The following is a 22,675-nucleotide window of genomic DNA, read 5'->3' as shown; positions in this document are numbered from 1 at the left end:
CCCTGGGGTGCCTCGGGACACTTGCAGGGGTGCCGCGCCTTGGTGGTCCAGGACCAACTCAAATTATTAATGGTTAATTATTTATGAGCAAAACCAGTGCTGGTGGCTGCCAGTCATAGAATGTGTACAAACAGAAGCAAATCCTGCCATTTACCACATAACTGACGCTAAGAATCGCATATAAACCCAATCTAATTAATTTTTTTGGGACCTAGGGGTGCCATGAAAACAATTCAGATTCTCTAGGGTGCCGTGAATCAAAAAAGATTGGAAACCCCTGAGTTAATCAATTTGTCTAAATGACCATCGTCTATTTTCAAGCATTTAGCAGCAAAGTTTTTATCTTGTCATGTGCTCCCATCCAGTTCCAGGTTTTTCTTCCCACCAGACAGATTGGTCAGAAAAATCTGTAAGTGTGTACCCAGCTTAAGCCCCATACACACTAGATGATATATTGCTATGAATGCATTTGAATGATAATGTTATAATTAATGATATATCATTCATATCATCTAGTGTGTTTGTCTGTGATCAATATCGTTCTATCCCTCATTATGCTGTGTGCACAATGTTGACTATATCCTCATCATCATCAATACATGCTAGCAGCAGGTGACATCACTAAACAATATAATTAATAATATCGTTCAGTGTGTATGTGCTATATTGTTCGCCATAAGCTCCAATTATATCGTTCACAAAGCTCATTGGCTAGTCAGTGTTTATGGGACTTTAGAATTTCCTAAAGTGATACTTGTAGAAAGGCATGGAATTATCACTTCCGAGTTCTACCAATTTTTTTGTAACGTTAGTGTGCCATTTTTAGTCAAAAAAAAAAATCAGTGTAGGCCCTCCCCCCAAGCATAACCAGCCCCGGGCTCATTGAGCCGGTCCTAGCTTCCCAAATACTGGGGAAAAAATAGTGGGGATCCCCGGTATTTAAGAAATAAACACCAGGCTCCAACATGTTACAATAATTACATACTGGCACCCAGAAAAGTAGAGCTTTATTAATATACCTGCATACACCCACACACACAAACATACATAAAGATGAAGCCACTCTCATTAGAGCGGCTCCTGACGATTCTATCGCCAATCGCCCTCCCCCGCCAGCCCACAGAATGAGGCGTGCCCACAAGACGCACGTGCGCCCCATTCTCCCGGAAGCCCTGCTGTGGTCACCCGCTCTCTGCCTGTCTCACTACTCTGCCCCCGCTCCCTGAAATGGAGATGAGCGGGAAAGCACCCGCTCCTTGCCGCCTTGCTGACGGGGACGTGCGAGTGTGTAAACTGGCTGATGGAAGCTCCATCTGTACATACTCACCTCCCCTCGGCTCCAAAGCTGGTCTGTCCTCTAGGATCCAGGGGTTCTAAAAAAAGTACCTGGGAATTGGTCCCCAGAAGGGCTTGCCATTTAACCTGGGGTGCCTGACAATGTGCAGTTTAGAATAGTTGGCATGTTAACCATGTGACAGAATGTGTAAACAATATTCTCCATGCTATACTCTGCTTCCCAGATTTCCCTAGTTGCCACAGTCTGTGGCACACCACATCCCATCTACAGCAGCAACCATACATTCCGGTGCCCTACTATTATCACGGATATTTGTATCATTTTCCTCCAGTGATTTATAGAACATTTTAGGTATAAAAGATTATAATAAAAGGTTTCTTTGAAGCTCTCTTGCACAAAAATCATCTAATTTTGTATCCTCTTTTTCAGGCTATGAATTAACCCAGCAGGACACTATAATATAATGCTGATGGTTCAGCAATACGAAAAATGTAAAACCTTTACAGATATAAAAAATGTCCATACATAAGCTCAGTCTCACCACTTCCCTTGAAACACAAGTTATTACAAAGATGTCCTGTTGTTTTCACACATTATAATCAAAATCCCATAGATTGTCCATTTTCCGAGTATGTGTAAAACGAAGCAGCCTTAGTATAGGACACAAAGTATCATAAATGGGTCACTTAGTTTTCATTTGACTGTCGTAAAAACCTAAGAGAGATCATGTTAAAGATGATGCGTTTGATGTGCTATTCAGAGAGTGAATTATGTCCCCTAGAAGTGAGTAAAGCTGGTAGACAGAATATTCTGTAAAATACTCATAATGCAGCTTTTACTCCCTGAAACTTATTTCCATCATGATTATCTAACAACCCATCTTACACCATTCCCACTTGTCAAACAACCTGAGCTTGAGATGGTTTGAAGTCATTATATGTTAGAGCCTATTAGAGTGAGTGATGCGTAGCTTGAAAGAGGACAGAAAGAGAGAAATGGGATATTGTGGTACATGTTGGCACCACACAGTAAGCATCAGTAAAAAACAAGTGGCGTTTCCTAAAGAATGAAACAATGTTTTTTCTGCAGTGTTACTCCGATGACCGATGTTCATACAGGTGAATGTATGGTACGTTCTTGGGCTAAACAGGAGATCGGAGAAGCTGGCAGGAGCATACAGTATTTTAGCACAGAAAAAATACAGACACCTAGGTGTCTGTGTGGGGCGCCCGTATGGGTGGTTAAGCCTGCAGCAATCAATAACAGGGATTGTCAGTCCCTAAATAGCAAAAAAAGAGGTAAGGGGAGATTGCGCAATTGAAAACAGAACAAGGAATTATAAAAATGTAACAATACCAATTTATTTAAACATTAGATATGCTAAAAAATGGTGCAATTGCATCAAAGTTAAGATCTGATTAATTGAAAAAGGGCTGTGTCCAGTGGTAAAAGGTGTCACCTTATTCTCTGGCAGAAGGAACATAGGAGAAAGGGACGGTGGAATTGTCCTCCAGACCTTTGGGCAGGGATTCCTTTACAGAGTGTCCTCCAAATCGGACTGTGATGGTAGACGTCCTAGATATGGATTCTCTGTATGGTTGGATTTTTCACTTTGGACCATGTGTGGGTACCTTAGATGGGTGGCGTTCCCTCAGATTGTAGTACCTGGAACAGTGGTTTGATGAATAAGGGTCCCGGTCTGGTTCTCCAAATATTGAATATATTCCTGTAGGTGGCTTTTGCCAGGTAGGTGTCTGGAACAGCAGCAATACCAAAGGGGGTGGCTGGGTTGCCTGTGCCAACGCGTTTCACTGCTTAGGAGCAGCTTTTTCAGTATTTTAGCACAGCCACTATGTACAAAGACATTGGGGAAGTGCAACTAACTATATCTCTAAATAAGGCTCTATGTCACCTACAGTCCATAGCTAAGAGGCACATGGGATATTTTTTTTTATAGAAAATAAATATTTAAGCTAATGTAATGTATGTCATAGATGTATTTTGTGAGATAGAATGATACAGCTGTTGCACCTTTGGATCTATTGTAAAATGTCTATTCCAGGCTGTAGATTTTAGAGGCAGAATAAAAGAGACATCTCTTGATATATGCCATTTGCTTTGTGCATATTTAGACATGTGGATTGAAAATGTTCTGACAGGTGCTACGTGGTACAAATATGTGGCTGTAAGAGAATCCCCAAATGGGATCCAGTCAGCATTTGGAATAACAGTGTTGGTATCCCATCATTGGTGAGAAGACCGGTGTTGGAACTCTGACACACTTACCCCTTGGGTGTTGAGATTCTGCACATCGGGATAAGATTCTGTCCGATAGGTGAGATACAATCTTAAGTGGAATAGATATTTTGAATCGCTAATTGTGAGCTGTATTCCTATTGGATCTACCAAGAATGAATTTCAATTAAATATCTTTTATTAGATAGTAAAGATAATAAATTATACTGTGGACCCTCAGGTGTGTTAACCTCTTCAGTACAAATTCCAAAGGTTATTTGTGGAATCACAATAGTTTATAGGATTTTAAACATAGGTATATATATATATATATATATATATATATATATATATATATATATATATATATATATATATATATATATATATATATATATTAAAAAAAAAAAACATTATCTGAACCAATCAAATATTAAATATATGAAACATTAACAACAAACAGTATACAAATCTTGTTTAAAATGTTTACAAATACCACTAGAAACAAAATAAATAAATATCAGATTTCCCTTCTCCAAGTACATGGTTTGCAGTTCCCCAGTCTAGTCAGAGTAACTATCCTGATGAAGGTCTTTTGTTAAACAGCTTAAGCTTAAATTCCCTTACTCTGAAATTCTCTACCTCTCCCCCTCAGACTCTCCACTTCAAACCCAGCAAACTGTCCTCCTAACCTTCTGTTCCCCGCCCTGTCTAGCCCTCCAGTATCACCCGTCTGTCTGCGCCTCCTCTTTAGAATGTAAGCTCTCACGAGCAGGGACCTCTTACCTCATGTGCTTATCCTTTCTTACTTCAGTAGTCTTCGACTGCACCAAAGCATGCTTTCTGCTACCACCTGGATACTTATGTTGCAGTAATCTGCTGATGTTCCTATAATCATTTACCCTGTATTCGTCCTGTATTGTTCTCAACTGTAAGTCACTGTTTTTCCTGTTTGATTATATGTACTCTGTAACTGGGTGCTGCAGAACCCTTGTGGCGCCATATACATAAAGGATAATAATAATAATAATAATAATAATAATAATAATAATAATAATATTTACTTATATGATTAAAAGTTTTATTGAAAATAACTAAAAATAGACTTATTTATGATTTGGCATTAAAGCCAAATAGCAAGAAACAGTGCCCATGTTGCACTGCAGGTGGGGCAGATGTAACACGTGCAGAGATTAGATTTGTGTGGGATAACATGGTTTAACATTTGTGGACTGCATGCAAAAGCAGACAGTATTTACCCTGCACAAAAAAGTATAAATGTAAAGTGTTGTGATTAGAGATGTGTGGGTTTGGTTTTATCCAGATTTATTTGATTCTCAAAGCCGAGTTCTTATTGGCGATCAAAAAACATGTGACAGCTGATATCCAATAAGATCCTGCTTTAAGAACCAAGTAAATCTAGTTGTGATACGGGTTAGTTTAGCTCAGTAGAGGGATGTATTTGTGCAGTGTCTAGGTGCTTAATTATGATGCAGCTTTTTTTGTAAATTAATGAAAATTAAGCTTTACTGGCAGCATTTAAAATAAATGCATACATCACAACTGTTTGCATTTTGACATGACAGTCCCCTTTTTCTGTCCCACAGGCCACAGTGTCTTGCAGAGGTGGGGAAGGGGGGTCTGGGAGTCGGGCGGCCCCCTGCTAACAAGAGCAGCAGTGAATAGATGCAGTGAGCAATGCATGTGCACAGTGTCTGCATGTGAGGATAAGCTGCATGGAAGTTTCCACATTAAAATCTAGGATGTAAATGAACAGTAAATAACATACAGCCTGGCTCTTAGGTAGGGCACTATCTCACTGCTAGGTTCCGCTCTATATGGGCAGCTACTCGGCAACATAAACTAAGGGGGATATTCTGGTTGATTCGCTCCAATGCGAATTCACACCCTTGCGAGTCATCAGAACCCGCTCTGCGAATGGTGGTGCACCCTTGCAGCGTGTGTTTGCACGCAGGGCATGTGAATGAATGTTTAACATAATCATTCATTCACAGCCTGTGGGTTTAAAGGAGGGTGAAAGGAAACTCTAAAAACTATCATGTCAGCAGCAACACACACCTATAGCATGGGCTGTGCTGACAGCAGGCTCAACATGACCTCTCACGCTGTCAGTGAGACACTCATGCTGAGCCTGCCGTCAGCACAGCACATGCTGTAGAAGTGTGTGCTGCTGTTGCTACCCGGGAGGGACCTGAGGGGGAAGGGAGGGGTCGGACCAGGACCCCTGCAGGGCCCCTCCAGCAAGCCTGGGCCTGGGTAATTAGTACCCGCTCCCCCCCCCCCCCTTCTTGGCTGCCCTGCTCAGGTCACTTAGATTTGCATGCACCCTCGGGAGGAAGTAGTAAGTAGGCAGCTAACATCCGGTGATGTCAGCTGCCCATCCCAGGCCCCAATGTCACGGCTCGTTTACCACCTGAACGCCCAGCGTTTATATGGGAACCCCCATGAAGCACTGGGCGTTCCCATGGGCTCGACTATCCGCTGCTGCCCCACGCCCCCCCGGCCGCAGCTGTGTGCACTCAGTGTATGCACATGCGCAGAAATACGACTGCGCATGTGCATACGCCAAACATTGGTCACCGCGCGAACGAACGCCAGCTGCAAATGGACCAGAATAAAGGCTGGGTACGCCCCCACAGTGATAGGAACAGGACTGTCAGAAAGCTCCGACCCCTTCACAGTCACACACATTCCCTGAGCCATCACAGCTCGGAGGTACACTAAGGGGAGTATGTACCTAAGCTCAAAGATATAAAAGTACTAGCACATTTTACAGGCTGTGTTTGAAAAAAATAGCAGATGCTGATTGGTTGGTACTTTATTTTACAATATTATCTCTCTCCAAGCTTTAATAGATAATCCTCTAGTCTAAATAATCAATGACAAATAGGATGTCATGAAGAACGAAGGTATTTGGTGTGAACAAGGCAGTGCCGGCCTCTACATGATATACAATCCAGTTTCCATCAGTTACTATTCTAATTCATGTCCTTTGTGAATTCTGCATGTTCATAAGGTGTTGCTAAGCACTGTTGCCAAGTGGAAGTACACTTCCTGTGTAAGTTGGTTCACTATGATGCAAGATGTGCGAGGACAAGACCTCACAGACAAAACCTTTTTATTCTGTGAGGCATTATGATACTGCTTTCTGTACATAGCAGAGCAGGTGAACTGCATTCACAACCAGTAAAGGCCAAGGTCATATAATGCTTCGGCTACGGTACTCTAGTTAATATTTAAAAACCTATTACCCCACATCCAATCTTTCTGTACATGTTATAAAATTCCCTTTGTTCTATTGGGTCTTTAACGTCTACAATTTTTTTTTTTCAAGATTCAGTGAATTGGTGCATTAGGTTGTGTTACTCTGTCTATTGGGTGATTATTTTCCATAAATATTACAGTTTTACAGAGACGGTAGAAGGGGTCTGGGGGGTCAATCAGCCAACCCGGCTGCTATTAGTGCTGCATATCAGAAGAGGCTTTCGATCTCCTCTTGTCAAAGTATAGCTGAGGCTAGGGACCATAGAGATGTATTTCTGGGTTCATTCCTTAGCAATCTTAGCAAGGTTATTCACCTTTCCACATATGGAAGCAGAGCTCTACAAATCTACAACCATATATTCTGTATTAGGGGTATTTCAAAATATACCTGTGTTCTCCGATATGCAGTCCCTGTGTCGACAATGTCTAGGTCAACAGTCACTAGGTTGGCCACTAATGGTCGACAGTGACTAAGTCGTCACCAGGAAATGGTTGATATACCATAGGTCAGCATTAACAGAAGGTCGACACAAGCTTTAAGTCGACATGGTTCAAAAGGTTCACACAAGTTTTCCCCATTTTTTGGTGTCTATGTCGACGTATGCCGAGTGATTTGAGGCTACAGAGCAGATCACAGAAGCTTGCAGGAGGTGCCTACTAATACAGGATGCCCCCTGCAGTATTAGCATATTTGCACACAGCAGTTATGTGTGTACCACAAATGGAAGAGCTGTTTTTTATTTTTTTCTCTACATTTTACAGGAATAGCCATCCTGGTTTGAGCAGCAGCTTGGTGTAACAGCCTGCCAAGCGCTGCCCCTTCTCCACATTTGAGGTATTTTGTTTCCTGTGTGTACCACGTCCATCTGTGAATCAGGCCTACTACTCGCAATGAACTGGTGACAGCCAGCCACCAGAAACATTACTTGTGTTCTGTTGATGAGATGCTGGCCTGGCATTTTTAGGGCTTTCTGTACCTTGAAACTCCTCCTGTGCTGGCCTTATAAGGAAGCTTCACCCAAAACCTGTTCTTGATACTTTCTGTTTCTGACCTCTAGGCAGCTTTTTCCTATGTCCTGAACATAACACAACAGTTTATCCTCTCTCACATTTAGGTCCCAATACTTTTTTCCTTCCCTCCCACTATGGCTGGCCATCGTTGCGATCGTCAATGATGGTTTCAACAGATTGCGATAGTGCAACCGGTCATTGATGGTATCATGCGGTACTAAGATATTGATGACCATCAATTGTTTTACCTATCAATGATCATCCATTTTCTTTGGCTGAGTGGCCCCTGGGCCAATCAGAGCCTGGGGTGGGGCTTCATACTTTGCACTATGTCTCTGCCCCTTGGGGGGGGGGGGGGGGGAACTATACAGTTATGCTGTGCCATCGATGGAGGAAAACCATCTGGTTCTTCCTCATCGATGGTAAATCTATTGTACATTATCAGCCATAATGTATAAATGATTTTGAATCATTAATGGCCATGCCTACCTTCCCTTATTTTGCCTTGCTGCTTAATTAATTCCTAATGCATGATAGACAATATTTACTAAATTGTTTCCAAGTTTATGAATTCTTATCTGTCAATAGGAAGATTGTAAAACATCAATACACAAATCCTTATGGTACTTGATATCAATAAAATATAACACACATGTCTTTGTACACATAATTATGTTTTATGCCTTATGCTTACATTATCTAGATATGCACATTTTTGTTTCAGGTATATAATTGCTGTACACACATATTTATATTCCTTTTTTATTTTCTGTTAATATTCTGTTTTGAATGAGTGCCTATGAAAATATCATGTAAATATGTAATATATTTTTATCTTCTATATTATAGACTATCAACAAATTAAAGTCGCGTATCCCAAATAGTTAGGGACACATACAGTATCTTTAAACCATTCATTTTAAAGGAGGGAATTCAAATGAAAAAAACAGACTTTATCACTATTTCTTAGCCCAAATTCAATGAAAGCACCCCCCCTTTTTTTTAGGAATCGGTACATCTGTCAGAACAGACTTAGGTCTAGAGTCATTATGTTGACCACGGAAGGTCGACTGTTCCCAAGGTCGACAAGGTTAAAGGTCGACATGGCTCAAGGTCGACATGACTTAAGGTCGACATGGGCCAAGGTCAACATGGTTTTAGGTCGACAGTCATTAGGTCGACATGTGTTTTTCACTGTTTTTTCCCCGAATGTCGACCCAGTCGACATGGACACAGTTGGAGTCGAACCGCAGCCGCTTGCAATGCTTCGGGCACGGTGCTTCGCTGCGCTCGGCACACTATTTTATTCTCCCACCACGCCCTAGTGGATGGTAGGGCATGAAATACCACCTGTCGGCACATGTCGGCTCAAAAAACAGTGAAAAACTCATGTCGACCTAATGACTGTCGACCTTGAGCCATGTCGACCTTTAACCCTGTCGATCTTGGGGACAGTCGACCTTCCGGGGTCGACCTAATGACTGTCGACCTAAGTCTGACCGTTTCCCCTTTTTTAGCAGTAAAGTTTACCTGATACCATATGAAGAACACAGGATCCATGTTTCATGCCAGATTCATGTGTTTTCTGCGATCGCAAAAAAAACCCCAGCATTTCCTGCAGCCGGCCAGATGAAACCAAATTCCTGATTCAGCCAGCTACCAGGGACAATTGAATTCCTGAATAAGAAGGGTTTTTGTTCGCAAAGAGCAAACTAAAAGACAAATGTGCCTTTGAATTCCTCCCTACTGTATTTGTCAGTTTATTTGAATAAACTGTTTCGATGAGGATAGTTACAAGCATCAAATATTTCTGTAGTTATCTCATACTATTAATGCTTATAGGAGAAACAGAATTTCATTGAGATCTACCTTGAAAAAGATGCCAGGTTTGCATCAAAATGCCAACAACACAACCTGTATACGGTCCACCAAAAGATTAAATTCAAGACCAGCACAGTGGATTTTCTTTAACCCATTTTCATGGTGGATACCTTATTTGGACTTTTTGAAAAAATGCCAATGCAAGCCTGACAAGCACTTCTAATAATTCCTTAGAAGAGAAATCCATTTCCTGCTTTGAGAAAATGGATTTCTATAGCTACTACTCAACTAAAAAGAAATGTCTGAGATAAATTAATTGTAAAGGGAGCACAGTGTTTGTTTGGCTGACACAAGTCCCGCAATTATGTACCAACCTCTTAGTTTCAGAAACTAGTCATTAATCCTGACACAATACATATCATGACTCTTCCATGACCGGTTAACCCTGAAATGAGTACTGTATTAGTAGAAATTGGTGGTCTTAAGCGCTCCAGGTTGGATTGTTACAGTCGGCCTTATTCTGGTTGGAGCGGCCGGGCCGTACGCGTACGTCCCGGGGTTTTTCATGATCTGCGCATGTGCAGATACGCTAATGCGCCGGCGCGAACACTCCACAACGCTTACGGCCGGGGGTCTCAACGTGCGAAAAAACCTGTACGCGAGTGTACGGGTAATGGGGCGGCATAGGGGCGTGTTGATGGGAGCGGCCGAAATAATGAGGGAAAATGGGCGTAAATATGGGCGTACACGGGGGTGTGCACCAAAAATGAGCGGTGCTACTACCGCACGATCGACTAAGGCACCGTTCATTTCGGACACCAAACAGGCGGCCGCCAACCGCCAGCTCAAACCACCCCTACAGATATCGCATGCCAGCGTGCGCCTGAGTTGGCTAATTAACGCTGATTACTACTCAAACACATACACCTGAATGTAATAAGCAATGCTGCAGTCTATTAAGTCCAAACCATGATTTCACTGCCTGCAAGCCACACAGCACGCAAACACATTGGAAGCTTATGTTTCTATACTTCTCCACATTTAAAGGTTTGTTTAATTTAAGGTAAGAATCTTTTTATACGCTAAGGTAGGTATTTGCTAAACAGTTAGACACATTCACTACGTGCTTTCATAGACTTTACGCAGTAGCACACTCAATCTACACAAGTCGACATGTGTCAACGTGTTCACTCTAATACTAACATAGGTTTTGTATTTAGGATACAATAACATAAACCACATCTAACACCTACAAAGGATGTTTCAGCAATGTTTTAATCCCATGGCCACTATTTTGCACATTAATTAATTCAATCAATTAATTAATTTTCATAATTATAGTTGAAAGGCAACATTTGCAGGTCCATATATGTGAAGGGTATGCCAGCGTGCACGGACGTACGCTCACTCTCACGAGCGGTGACATAAGCTGAGTTTTCCATTGAAAACAATAGGGACCCGTCCGTGCAAGCTGGCGTACGCTCAGATCTCCGCAAGAAGTCGGTGGGAAGAGGGACGAAAGACGTCCGTAAACGGCGCCGTACGCTCAGTTGTACGCCAGTTGTCGGAGTGCAAGGGCTGGGCCGTCCGCGTACGTTGCCGTACGCTCATTTGTATGCCACTCCCCTTCTACGGTATTTCTGCCCGTACGTAAGCGGCTGATTTGTGGGTGGACCTAACCCTAACGGCCGCGTACGGCTAGCGTACGTTAATAGCGAACGTACGCACGTTTGGCCGCTCCGATCAGAATAACCTCCAGTATGTGTCCTATGCTGAGTTTATGCCAGGTAAAAGATGTCAAACCTATTCTCAGTGGTCAGTAACTGAACTCCAGGTTATATCAGATTTATCCCCTAATGGATTTACTACAACCTTCGGGGTTGATTCTGAGTCACATGGCAGAGTGCGTAGCGGCAGCAGCTGTCCTCGAGCTGTCTTACCCAATCAAAATGGCACATTTGTGTAACACATATGCTGTAGGGGTTTTTGTGCATACCAGCCTGCACTTTTCCTGAAATGGTTGCGTCTGATGTGACTAGTCAGAAATACATGTGTCGGTAATACAGATGTGTACACATTCCCCGTGGCGTCTGTCGCACCAAATAGCTCTTCTCAGCATGCCAGGCCCTGGGCAACTTGGTTGCCATGTATCTTTCACTTGAAATGTACATCTCCTTCACACACAAAAAACAACCGGATGCTAGATCACACTGATCAATTCTACTTGTGACATTTGTACAGCTGTGTGCGACTGAGTATAAATCTGTATATGAAATGCTATGTTGGAAGTTGCCAAGTTCCGTTGTGCTTCCTCTGTGACTAAAATGACAGCACAGAATCTGTAGTGCACTCTCAGTGTACTGCTGTATCTGTGATATGAATAAAGTACAAACTTAAAAGAAATATGTGGTACTCTACAACTCTTAGAGTTGCTCAGTTGAACTGGGTGTCTTACACGGTGGTTTATTGATGCTAGGTGTAGGAGGATCAACCACTTTATGAACACACACTTCCCTGTCCAATCGGATGGGGTTTTATTTTTGACAAACTGTATGGGTGTAATTTACTAAGATGGTAGTTCTGGGCCCTAATCAGAATCTACTTCTTGTTTAATGAACACCTTCTAGAAGATCATAGATATAGGGTAAAATGTAATAGGGTGACAGAATCAGAAAGTGATTTGGTAAGAAATCTCCCAGGTTTTTTTTTTTAAACGGCAATAATTTAAACTGCAAAATCAGACTGGTTTTGCAATGTCAAAAGAGTGAGGGGAAGGGGGGAAAGAGGGATTTATTCCGCACTGAAAGTCCTTTTGTTCGTCTTTATAAGCTATATCTGCTATCTCTATTGTTTTATACTTAATTTCTTTAAAGTATTGGTTTTCCAATCTATTGAAAAAAGAGCAGTGGTGCTACCCTTCTCTAATATATGTATATAGGAAAAAGAGGGTGAGGAAACAGTAGAGAAAAAATATGGGTGCACACTGCAGATAGCTTTAATTGACGTCCAACTGATGCTTACACGTTTAAAAATTAACCTTTATTTGACATAATGTTTAAAAAAGAAGTGTATTAATTACTGACTTTTGCACTTTCTTTACTATCATTCTAATAAGAAGATGTAATTAGTACACTTCTTTTTTAAACATTATGTCAAATAAAGGTTAATTTTTAAACGTGTAAGCATCAGTTGGACGTCAATTAAAGCTATCTGCAGTGTGCACCCATATTTTTTCTCTACTGTTTCCTCCCCCTCTTTTTCCTGGTTTTGCAATGTAAATGATTGCACCCAAGATTTGATTGGTTGCCCAGTTATGTTTAATACTGGATAGACATTATTCCAATCACTTGGAGCGTTTAAAGGATCAGTATGATTACTATACATATTATGCTAGAAGAAGTAGCTCAAAGTGGGATCAGGAGATTGGAGAGTTAAAATATTAAACAGCATATAAGATGTGACCTCCCCATTTGGCTGCTGCGTGAGTGTCAGACAATTACATAGGTGTTTTCCCAGTTTTACTGATGTTTAGAGTATCCCCAATATAGGGGGGGGGGGGATTCAATTGTTACACAGTAATTTTGCTATTCAATTAAATCCCGTCACCTGCCTTTAGGCTGCACTAGATTTCTGATCGCACCCTCATGAGTTGTGAGTAGAAAACTGCTTGAAGTAGGGAATTGGGGCTAGTCAAGATGCAGGTACAGTGCACCCAGCATGTGAAAAGCATTTTAATGCAGCTAATCCTGATGATTAATTGAATAGCTCCTGTCCACTTAGACTGGGAACTAAATTCCAGTTTAACAATTAAAATACTCCCATAAAATGACTTTCCTTTTCCTAACAATACAGTTTAATTACCTTAAAGGAGGTGAACACTTTTTTTTTTACTATGTTTATTTCATAAGACTAATGAGCCTTGCAAGCTGAGAGTAAGCCTGGTACTGTATACTGTATTTCACCAGGCAATCTACATTACCATGCAGCATTACAGAAACTCCATTTCTGTTTTAGGAGTTTGCAAGCAGTCACACGTTGTTCAGCTATTATACGGCAATGGGGTGGGGGATTTAAAATGATCGGGTCTATTCAGACCTGCTAATTTGCAGAGCCCTGCGATCAGATAACAGTCACCCTGCCAGAATGAGGCTTGTGAAAAACATTACAGCGATTAGCTGCAAATCCATTTGCAAATCACTCACCAGCTAATGATTTTCCAGTGTGTGTGTGTGTGTGTGTGTGTGTGTGTGTGTGTGTGTGTGTGTGTGTGTGTGTGTGTGTGTGTGCGTGCAATCTTTGTGTTATCCAGGACCTACTCAACCAGTGCATTACAAACAGGCTGGTCGAGGCCTGAGCTGACGTCACACATCCTCCCTGAAAGTGCTCGGGTATGTCTGCATTTTCTCTGATACGCCCAGAAAACCTCAGGAGTTATTGGGTCTATTGAACCTGTTGATGCAGGAATGTGTGAAAATATTGGTGCATTAAGGCTCAATAGCCCCTCTTAATGCCCATTAACACATGAACTTAATGGTGTTAAAAGGGGAGATTCTCTAACACAGAAATGCGGTAAAAACCCCGTTATCTGGGTTTTTACCGCATTTCTGTATGCTGTATTGTGCCTCCGCAGTGGCAGCGCTGCGGAGGGAATCGCCAGCAAAAGCTGGCGATTCCCTGCAGAAGCCTATGGGCTTCTTACCGCAGCGCTGTTTGAGGGATCCATCACGGATCCCTCCCAGCATGCCCTCCGGCCAGCGTGTCACTCTGCGCATGCGCAGATGGACTCCCGGGTCACAGACCCAGAAGTCCAGTGCCGGCGCCGCATCGCAAGGGACAGCTCTTATCGCAAGAGCTGTCCCTTGTGTTAATAACAGCATATGTTACAGCATATGCCGTTATTAATAATGCGATGCACGGCGATACAGGGCTGCGGATGTTACAACATCCCACCCAAAATGCCTATCAGGAGTAGATGTTAGGATAACTGAATAGCCTCCTCTGTTAAGGCCTATTAATTACCCACAGTAAAGCACCATGGGCAATTGAATATTGACCTAAATATTACAGTGAAAGAAAGTTTTACATTTAATCTACTTCTGAAATATGACTGAAATTTTCAGATCCCATTGTCAGAAGGGTAACAAACTTTAATATACAATTGTTGCTGGGAGTCATTGAACATAGAAGGCTTTGAAATAGAGTTGGCAGCATCAACTGCTATGGGGTATATTCAATTAGTGTTGGATCCATTCCAACATTCATTTGTCAGAATAGATCCAACACTATCTATTCAATAAGCAGCCAAATCCGAATGCTGGGAAGCAGGCGGGAGGGCGCTACTGGGTGAGCTGCTGCTGCCCCTCCCTGCCTCAATCCGACATTTTTTCAAGTCAGTTTGAGATTGCAAGAAACAGGCTAAAACCTGTCGGATTTGGCAGCGTTTCCATCAAAAGTATGTGGATCCGTGGCTATTCTGCCAATCCACGTTGTTTCTGAAAAGTCGGAGCATTCGATCTGTTGGAAAAAAACAGCCCTTATTGAATAGGTTGGATCCCCTTCCGACCTAAATCATTCGGAAACTGACGTCTTTCCTGACAAGATGGCAGTTTCTACTGTAATTGAATATACCCTTATGTATTTTTCTACTAAACATGTCAGAATTTATTCTTCCTGCATTAATGTACCTGTAACAATTGCTAAATGCATAAATTAGTACAGTATGTGCTAGTTTGAATGGTGTTATAATTCATTCATTTTTTGTTTGCTTTAATAACATTATAACTTGCCTTGACAAAAGAAATTACTAGTAAGCACTTCCACACATAGGGGCAGATTTATTAAGCTTGGAGAAGAGATAAACTGGAGATAAAGCGGAGAAAAGGTAAAAGGAGATAAAGCACCAGCCAATCAGCTGTGTTTGAAAAAGACAGTTGGGAGTTGATTGGCTGGTGCTTTATATCCTTTTACCTTTTCTCCGCTTTATCTCCAGTTTATCTCTTCTCCAAGCTTAATAAATCTGCCCCATAGGGCCTTATTCTAGTTCACTCTTTCTGACAAAATCCTTCTTAGATGGACAAAACCATGTGCACTGCAGGGGGGCAGATGTAAAATGTGCAGAGAGAATTAGATTTGGGTGAGTTATTTTGTTTCTGTGCAAGGTAAATACTGGCTGCTTTATTTTTACACTGCAATATAGATCTCACTTTGAAGTAAAATCCCACCCAAATCTAATTCTCTCTGCACAAGTAACATCTACCCCATCTACTGTATGGGGTTTTTAGGAAATAGATTTTCTTACAAAAACAAAGATTCTTAAACCTTGTACATAAGCATAATTAAGAAATGCTGTAGAATGTATTCAATATTCACATTTATTTACATAGTGCGGCGCTTTGCAGAGAATAATCATGCACATCTGTCCCTGCCCCCATGGAGCTTACAGTCTATATTTTATATTACAAAGACACACACACTATGATGAATCATGTCAGAATTCAATTAGTCTGCCAGTATTTCTTTATAATTTATCAGGATATTAGAACACCCCAAGGAAACCCATGTAAACACAATAGGACATTCAAACTCTACACAGAGATGGACTTGGTTGAAATAAAACCAATTGGAAGACAGGAGTTCTAAACACTGTAAAACTGAACAGCTGTATATGTAAATATTTTGGGCCTAAGATTTTTGAGAAGTCTCAACCTAATAAAAAAAGTTGCATAGTGTCCTGTTACCCTCAATATTTTTAAATTCATTAAAAATATTATAGTACGTTTAAAATATTCACATGACAGGAAAGAGTTTGCAAGAAAGCGCTGTCCTTGCAATGTGTCAATGTTATTTCTCTTACTCGGTCAGCTGAAGTACCAGCTGGGTATTTCTCCCCAGCTTAACATACAGATCACCTGATCGAGTAACAACGGCAGCCTACTGATCACTGATCCCTAAATGGAGGTAAGTTTTTTTGTTTGTTATATAAATATTATACCATTTCTTTTCTTTCTTTCTTTTTTTTACATTGGCTGCACAGACTGAGCAAGCCTTTGTAAGCCATCTGATGATGACATTATTTTTGCATTGCTCCCTGATTTTTTGGGGGACTTTAATACATTTGAACATATCGAATTTCACATTACTAAAAAAAATAATCTAAAATTGATTGATATTTAGAACTACTGCATATCGATTGCTTAGCTTCCGGAGACCACCAAAGAACCAGAGATCAGACAGCTCAAGTAAGCTGGGAATTGGGTTCTGCACCATTGGGATCTGATTACATACCTGCGGGACCTATAATTGGTTCAGATATGACATTAACCCCTGGGCACAAATACCTAAAAATACATCTGAAAATCTGAAGATTAGATCTACCTGCCAGTGCAAAGAGTTTTCATTTGTCAATACTCTGAATTAGTGTGAATTTGTTGATTTTCTTATGGAAACACATTTTAGAAACTTGTTTCAAGTTCTGCAAGAACGACTTGCTTATTTCTGTGACAGGCACTCTCTCATCTGCATCACTTGTTACGCAGCCCTGTCAGATGATGTACAAAGCTAAGTAACAAACATGACACTGTGTATAAACACTGAATATTCAAGAATTATATAAAAAAAAAAAATTTTCATTCTTATTTGTTGGATGTGTTCTTTGTCTTATAATAAATATTTAAAGTAAATTATACTGCCAGTCTTTATTCTTTTTCTTTATTCCCCATTAGACTAAACGTTCTTCCCCCAATTACCCTCACCAGTGTAAAATAGTGTCCTAATCAAATATATGTACAGTATGTCCAACTAATTTGTTGGACATATATATATAGCATTCGCTATATAAAAATACAGCAAATCCCGGTGCCTCAAATATATTAAAGCTATTGAGCAGGGGTGGTGGCGGCACTCACAGACAAAAATCACAGACACCTTATAGACACTTGACGTTTCCATTCACTATACAAAATTTTATTAGAAGCTTCTGATGAAGTCTCCCATAATGAATTGAAACGCTAAGCATGTACACAGTGTCTGTAATTTTAAGATTGCCGCCACCACCCCTGCTTAATATATATGCTACAGAAAAACAGCGTCACTCCTGGGGTCTTTGAATTGAATATGTTTAGAAAGCAAACAAGAGGGTAAACCTCATAATGGTCGACATTTCGAAGTAATAAATACATTTTTCTCAAGACAAGAGGTAACCCTCCATCAATACAAACAATGTTTGTCTTGAGAAAAAAAAAACAGGAGTGACGATGTTTTTCTGTATGTGGCCTCTTATCTGTCCTGAAGGCACCCGGGGCAACTACTAACACAGAGGTAGAGAGTGCAGAATCATTCTTCCCTGGATATATATAAATATATATATATATATATGCATCCAATCCCAACAGGGACAATAACGGCACTCGAGGAGACAATCAACTTTGTAAAAAGGTGTATTAGAAGGACGTTTTGGGGTATGAGCCCCTTCCTCAGCTCCAAACCTACAGCAATTTACAATACAACAGTGCAAATTGCTGTAGGTTTGGAGCTGAGGAAGGGGCTCGTACCCCGAAACGTCCTACTAATACACGTTTTTGCAAAGTTGATTGTCTCCTCGAGTGCCGTTATTGTCCCTGTTGGGATTGGATGCATATGAATTCTTTATTTCTGGCACCTGGAGCAAGTTGTATGGATTGGTGAGTGCCGGCAGTATTGGAAGTATATATATATATATATATATATATATATATATATATATATATATATATATATATATATATATATATATATATAGATACAGAAGTACCAACACACTCGCCATTCCTAGGAATGGGGTGCAAACAGCAACCACATCCCAGGGTGGGGTGCGGTGGCCTGTGACCACACACTCTAGTAAATACAAACACAGGGGGCCCAGCACTCACTACAACAAACTAACTCACCTTAACATTCAAATAATCAATAAATAAATAATGGGGTTTTAGTTCATGAATTGATCAATGCATTTAAGCTTGCAGCCCATCGCCAAGGGACCCCATTTCACTGCAAGTCCTACACTAAAAATTGGTTTTCTTGGGAACCTGGCACCTGCTTACACATATATATATATATATATATATAGAGAGAGAGAGAGAGAGAGAGAGAGAGAGAGAGAGAGAGAGTTCAGGCAGGCTGGCGCCGCACTCACAGCAGAATGAATACACAGGTACAGGTTACTTAACAGCAAAGTTTCAATGCCTTTATGGCATTATCATCAGCCTGAACTCTACACCTTTTTCAGATTAAGACATGCCTCTATTGGACTAAGAAAGACATGTTTTATTCTGAAAAAGGAGTCTGAGTGAGTGCCGCCAGTTCTATCTGGTTTATTGATGGTTTTCTATGGATGGCCATCTATGGATGGCACCCCAGCATTTATCGTGGATATATATATATATATATATATATATATATAATCCAAAGATCTGCACGCTAGGGAGCAGAACGGAGAGCACTCGCCAATCACAAAACAAATTTTGTGAAATCCAAGATAGTAAATAATCAGTTTAATAAAGAGTCATCAAAGTCCAGCATAGACACAAAGGTATATTTGTGTGACAGCCCCGACGTTTCGGTCCAAATCATGGACCATTATCAAGGAGCCTAAGGCACACAAAAAAATATATAGCATGAATACACTTCAGAATAAAACAGACAGTGCATTGAAAACAATAGGGTACAGTTATAAGCTTACATAGCCATCATAGGAGTCTGGTAGTCAACGACGAAAATAAGGTCTGCCAGGTAAGTCAGATCCAAGTCAGCTACCAACTCAGTGCAGTCCAGGTCCCGCTATTTATGTGTTTGAAAAAGGGGTTGGAGGTGTGCAGCGAGCGCGCCGAATTAGCCGGTGTGACAGGCTGCTGGAACGCGTGCTGATTTCCGGCAAAACCGGATGTGGTCAGTGGAACGCAATTTGGAACGCACAGCTTCCGGGTAGTCCGGGGCTGTGTGTCCAATGCGTAGGTAAATAGATAACATTGCGCTGGGTTAAGAAGATATATTTGCGATCGCCAGACTCAGTCAGTAGCAGTGTTAACTGCCAACCTATCTAGCGGAGTATTAAGGATAAATATTATATCGCGCAATGGAATTAAATAGCGGGGGCTGGTGTTAGATAACGGCAGTAGGGGAGAAAAAAAAAGAGGGAGAGATAAAAAAGGAGAGATAAAATATGGAACATGTTGGCCCGGTTCAGCATATAGGGGCCAATACACCAAAGTTCTGGTGCACTGAAAAAGGGAGGGATGTGCATAGGAATAGGTCCCATCATAGTAAAGAGATACCAAGGGAGTCATGGGGAACAAGGTCACCATGGTAATGTAATGCTGGTCTGAGTGCATGTCAGCTGGATACCTAAGAGTCGATCAGTCCGTTGAGGTCATGTGTCGACAGCCAGAAGGGCAGCAAAATACACAGTATGCAGGTAGACATAAGCACATCCATCATGTGAACATATGATTACATTTTTGGGAATCATAATGAGTCTGTGAAAGCAAAGTCATTAATAGTGAAATGGCCCGATGTACAGAGTAAACACAATCATCAAAACAAACATAGCAATGTTGCCCAAGGAGGCAAAAACCACATCCACCAATAGCAAAATATAGGGCATAATGAACCAATAAAGAAGAACATACAAATGTTCAGTAGACATAAATAATTAGAATATAATAATATTATGATTGTCTCAGAAAAATTGACAGAGGATTATTTTCATTAAGTCCTCGAGGTGAAATAGTGTCCAATCGATGAATCCAGCGGCTCTCAAGTTTACGCAATTGGAGTCCCCGGTCACCCCCCCGAGGTGAGGGTGGTACCCAGTCAATGAGTCGACAGCGTAGATTCGAGTTCTGGTGGCCTGCTGCGAGGAAATGGCGCGGTATTGGCAAGTCTGCTTTCATAGTCTCGAGGGCAGAGCGAATAGAGTTCCTGTGATTCGCCATCCTTTCTCGGAATTTCCTGGTGGTCATTCCCACGTAAGCCAAACCACAAGGGCAGTTCAACAGGTAGATGATGTGGTCCATCTGGCAGTGGAGGCGGTATTTGATCTTGATTGGCTTGCCGGAGTGGGGGTGCGGAAAGGTCGTGCCGGGGGTCATGCTGCTGCAGGTTGTACATCCAGTACAGCGAAAACATCCAGGTCGTTTGGAGTGGAGCCAGGTCAAATTGCTCTCAGATGAGGGGCTCATCATCGGGCGCATGAGAAGTTGTTTCAGATTGGGTCCTCGTTTATGGGCAATCATGGGTGGACTGAATTGTTGTAATTTTAGAGCCTTATCAGAAGAGATGATGGGCCAGTGTTTCTTCAGACTCCTCTGAACATTGGAAGAGACGTGGTCATACTGGTTCACAAAAACCATCCTTGATGGGCTTTTACTTGTGGTAGAAGTATTGGGTCGTGGTGACAACATATTGGTCCTGGCCTTCGTAAGGCACCGACTCAGAGTGGTTGCAGAGTAACCTCGTTGGGCAAATCGATCGGTCATTTCCTTGAGTTGGATTTCCATGGTGTCATGATTCGAGTTATTTCGGATAACCCGCATGTATTGGGAGATGGGTAGATGCTCCTTTAATGCACCAGAACTTTGGTGTATTGGCCCCTATATGCTGAACCAGGCCAACATGTTCCATATTTTATCTCTCGCTTTTTTATCTCTCCCTCTGTTTTTTCTCCCCTACTGTCGTTATCTAACACCAGCCCCCGCTATTTAATTCCATTGCGCGATATAATATTTATCCTTAATACTCCGCTAGATAGGTTGGCAGTTAACACTGCTACTGACTGAGTCTGGCGATCGCAAATATATCTTCTTAACCCAGCGCAATGTTATCTATTTACCTACGCATTGGACACACAGCCCCGGACTACCCGGAAGCTGTGCGTTCCAAATTGCGTTCCACTGACCACATCCGGTTTTGCCGGAAATCAGCGCGCGTTCCAGCAGCCTGTCACACCGGCTAATTCGGCGCGCTCGCTGCACACCTCCAACCCCTTTTTCAAACACATAAATAGCGGGACCTGGACTGCACTGAGTTGGTAGGGAAGTTACTATAGAGTATACAGTACACAATGAGGTGGCATTCTGGAGAACTGACTGATATTTGTGTGTGTGTGTGTGTGTGTATTGTCCTACTGCATTTCCAACAAGTTTTATTCAATTCTCACACATGCCCATTATATTAAAAACTATATTTTCCTTGTTTACACACAGCCCAGTTAGCTTGAATATTTAATACCATTTCCCCATACAACGACACATTATCTAAATTGCAATCTTTGTTCTTTTATAAAAAGTTTCTAGAAGCCATTTACTGGGCTAAGGTAGCTAGTTGTGATTGCTGCATGTATCACATAATGGTTGTACAGTATATCTCTTTTAGCATCCACACTGTTTTCACCCACACAGTCTGTACTTTTGCTTTTATGTAAGTAATCAAAGACTTTCTGGTTATTCAATACACATGACAATATTACAGCACTAGACATTACAAGGCTGCGGTATTCTAAATGTATACTGTACCATACATTTAAAGGGTCTTCCAGCAACATGGCACAGCGTGATAGCAACCTATCATACTGTATCAAATGCTAAAAGATCAATCGACATATGCATTGTCTATGTCAATAATGAACTTTTGGCATGCCTCGTTTGTCTATATTTATCATCATTTGAGCCTGAATCTCTACTACAAATATAGGCAATAATATTTATAGTTTTTAATGATACATGAGACATGTTTGCAAAGTGGGTTTGACATTGTAACAAGGATAGAATACAATACACTGAAACCTGTAAAGAGAGAAAATGAGAATGGCAACCATAGAAACAGCCTTTGTTCTGTGGCCATCCATATTATACTAAACTGTACTGGCAATATTAAACCAAACACTTTCTGTATCTAATAGAACTGATCTTTATGACTTTTATGGTGTATTTATCATGTTTGTACCTGCCTCCCTATGTGTAATCAGATAGCGAATGGCTTTCAGCATGCTGATTG

At 41.3% G+C, this 22,675-nt stretch overlaps 1 protein-coding gene across 3 annotated transcripts in view; it reads right to left on the bottom strand.

Moving 5' to 3' along the window:
• CSMD2 (CUB and Sushi multiple domains 2) overlaps positions 1-22,675 on the bottom strand; it is a 909,603-nt gene that overhangs the window by 826,262 nt on the left and 60,666 nt on the right. The gene's annotated exons all lie outside the window — the stretch shown is intronic.

This window comes from Crinia signifera, chromosome 2, assembly GCF_055691185.1.
Source record: "Crinia signifera chromosome 2, ASM5569118v1, whole genome shotgun sequence".
In the NCBI taxonomy this organism is placed as follows: Eukaryota; Metazoa; Chordata; class Amphibia; order Anura; family Myobatrachidae; genus Crinia; species Crinia signifera.
Note: the sequence above shows the minus strand (reverse complement) of the source record. Positions and strands in the feature narration are given on the sequence as shown.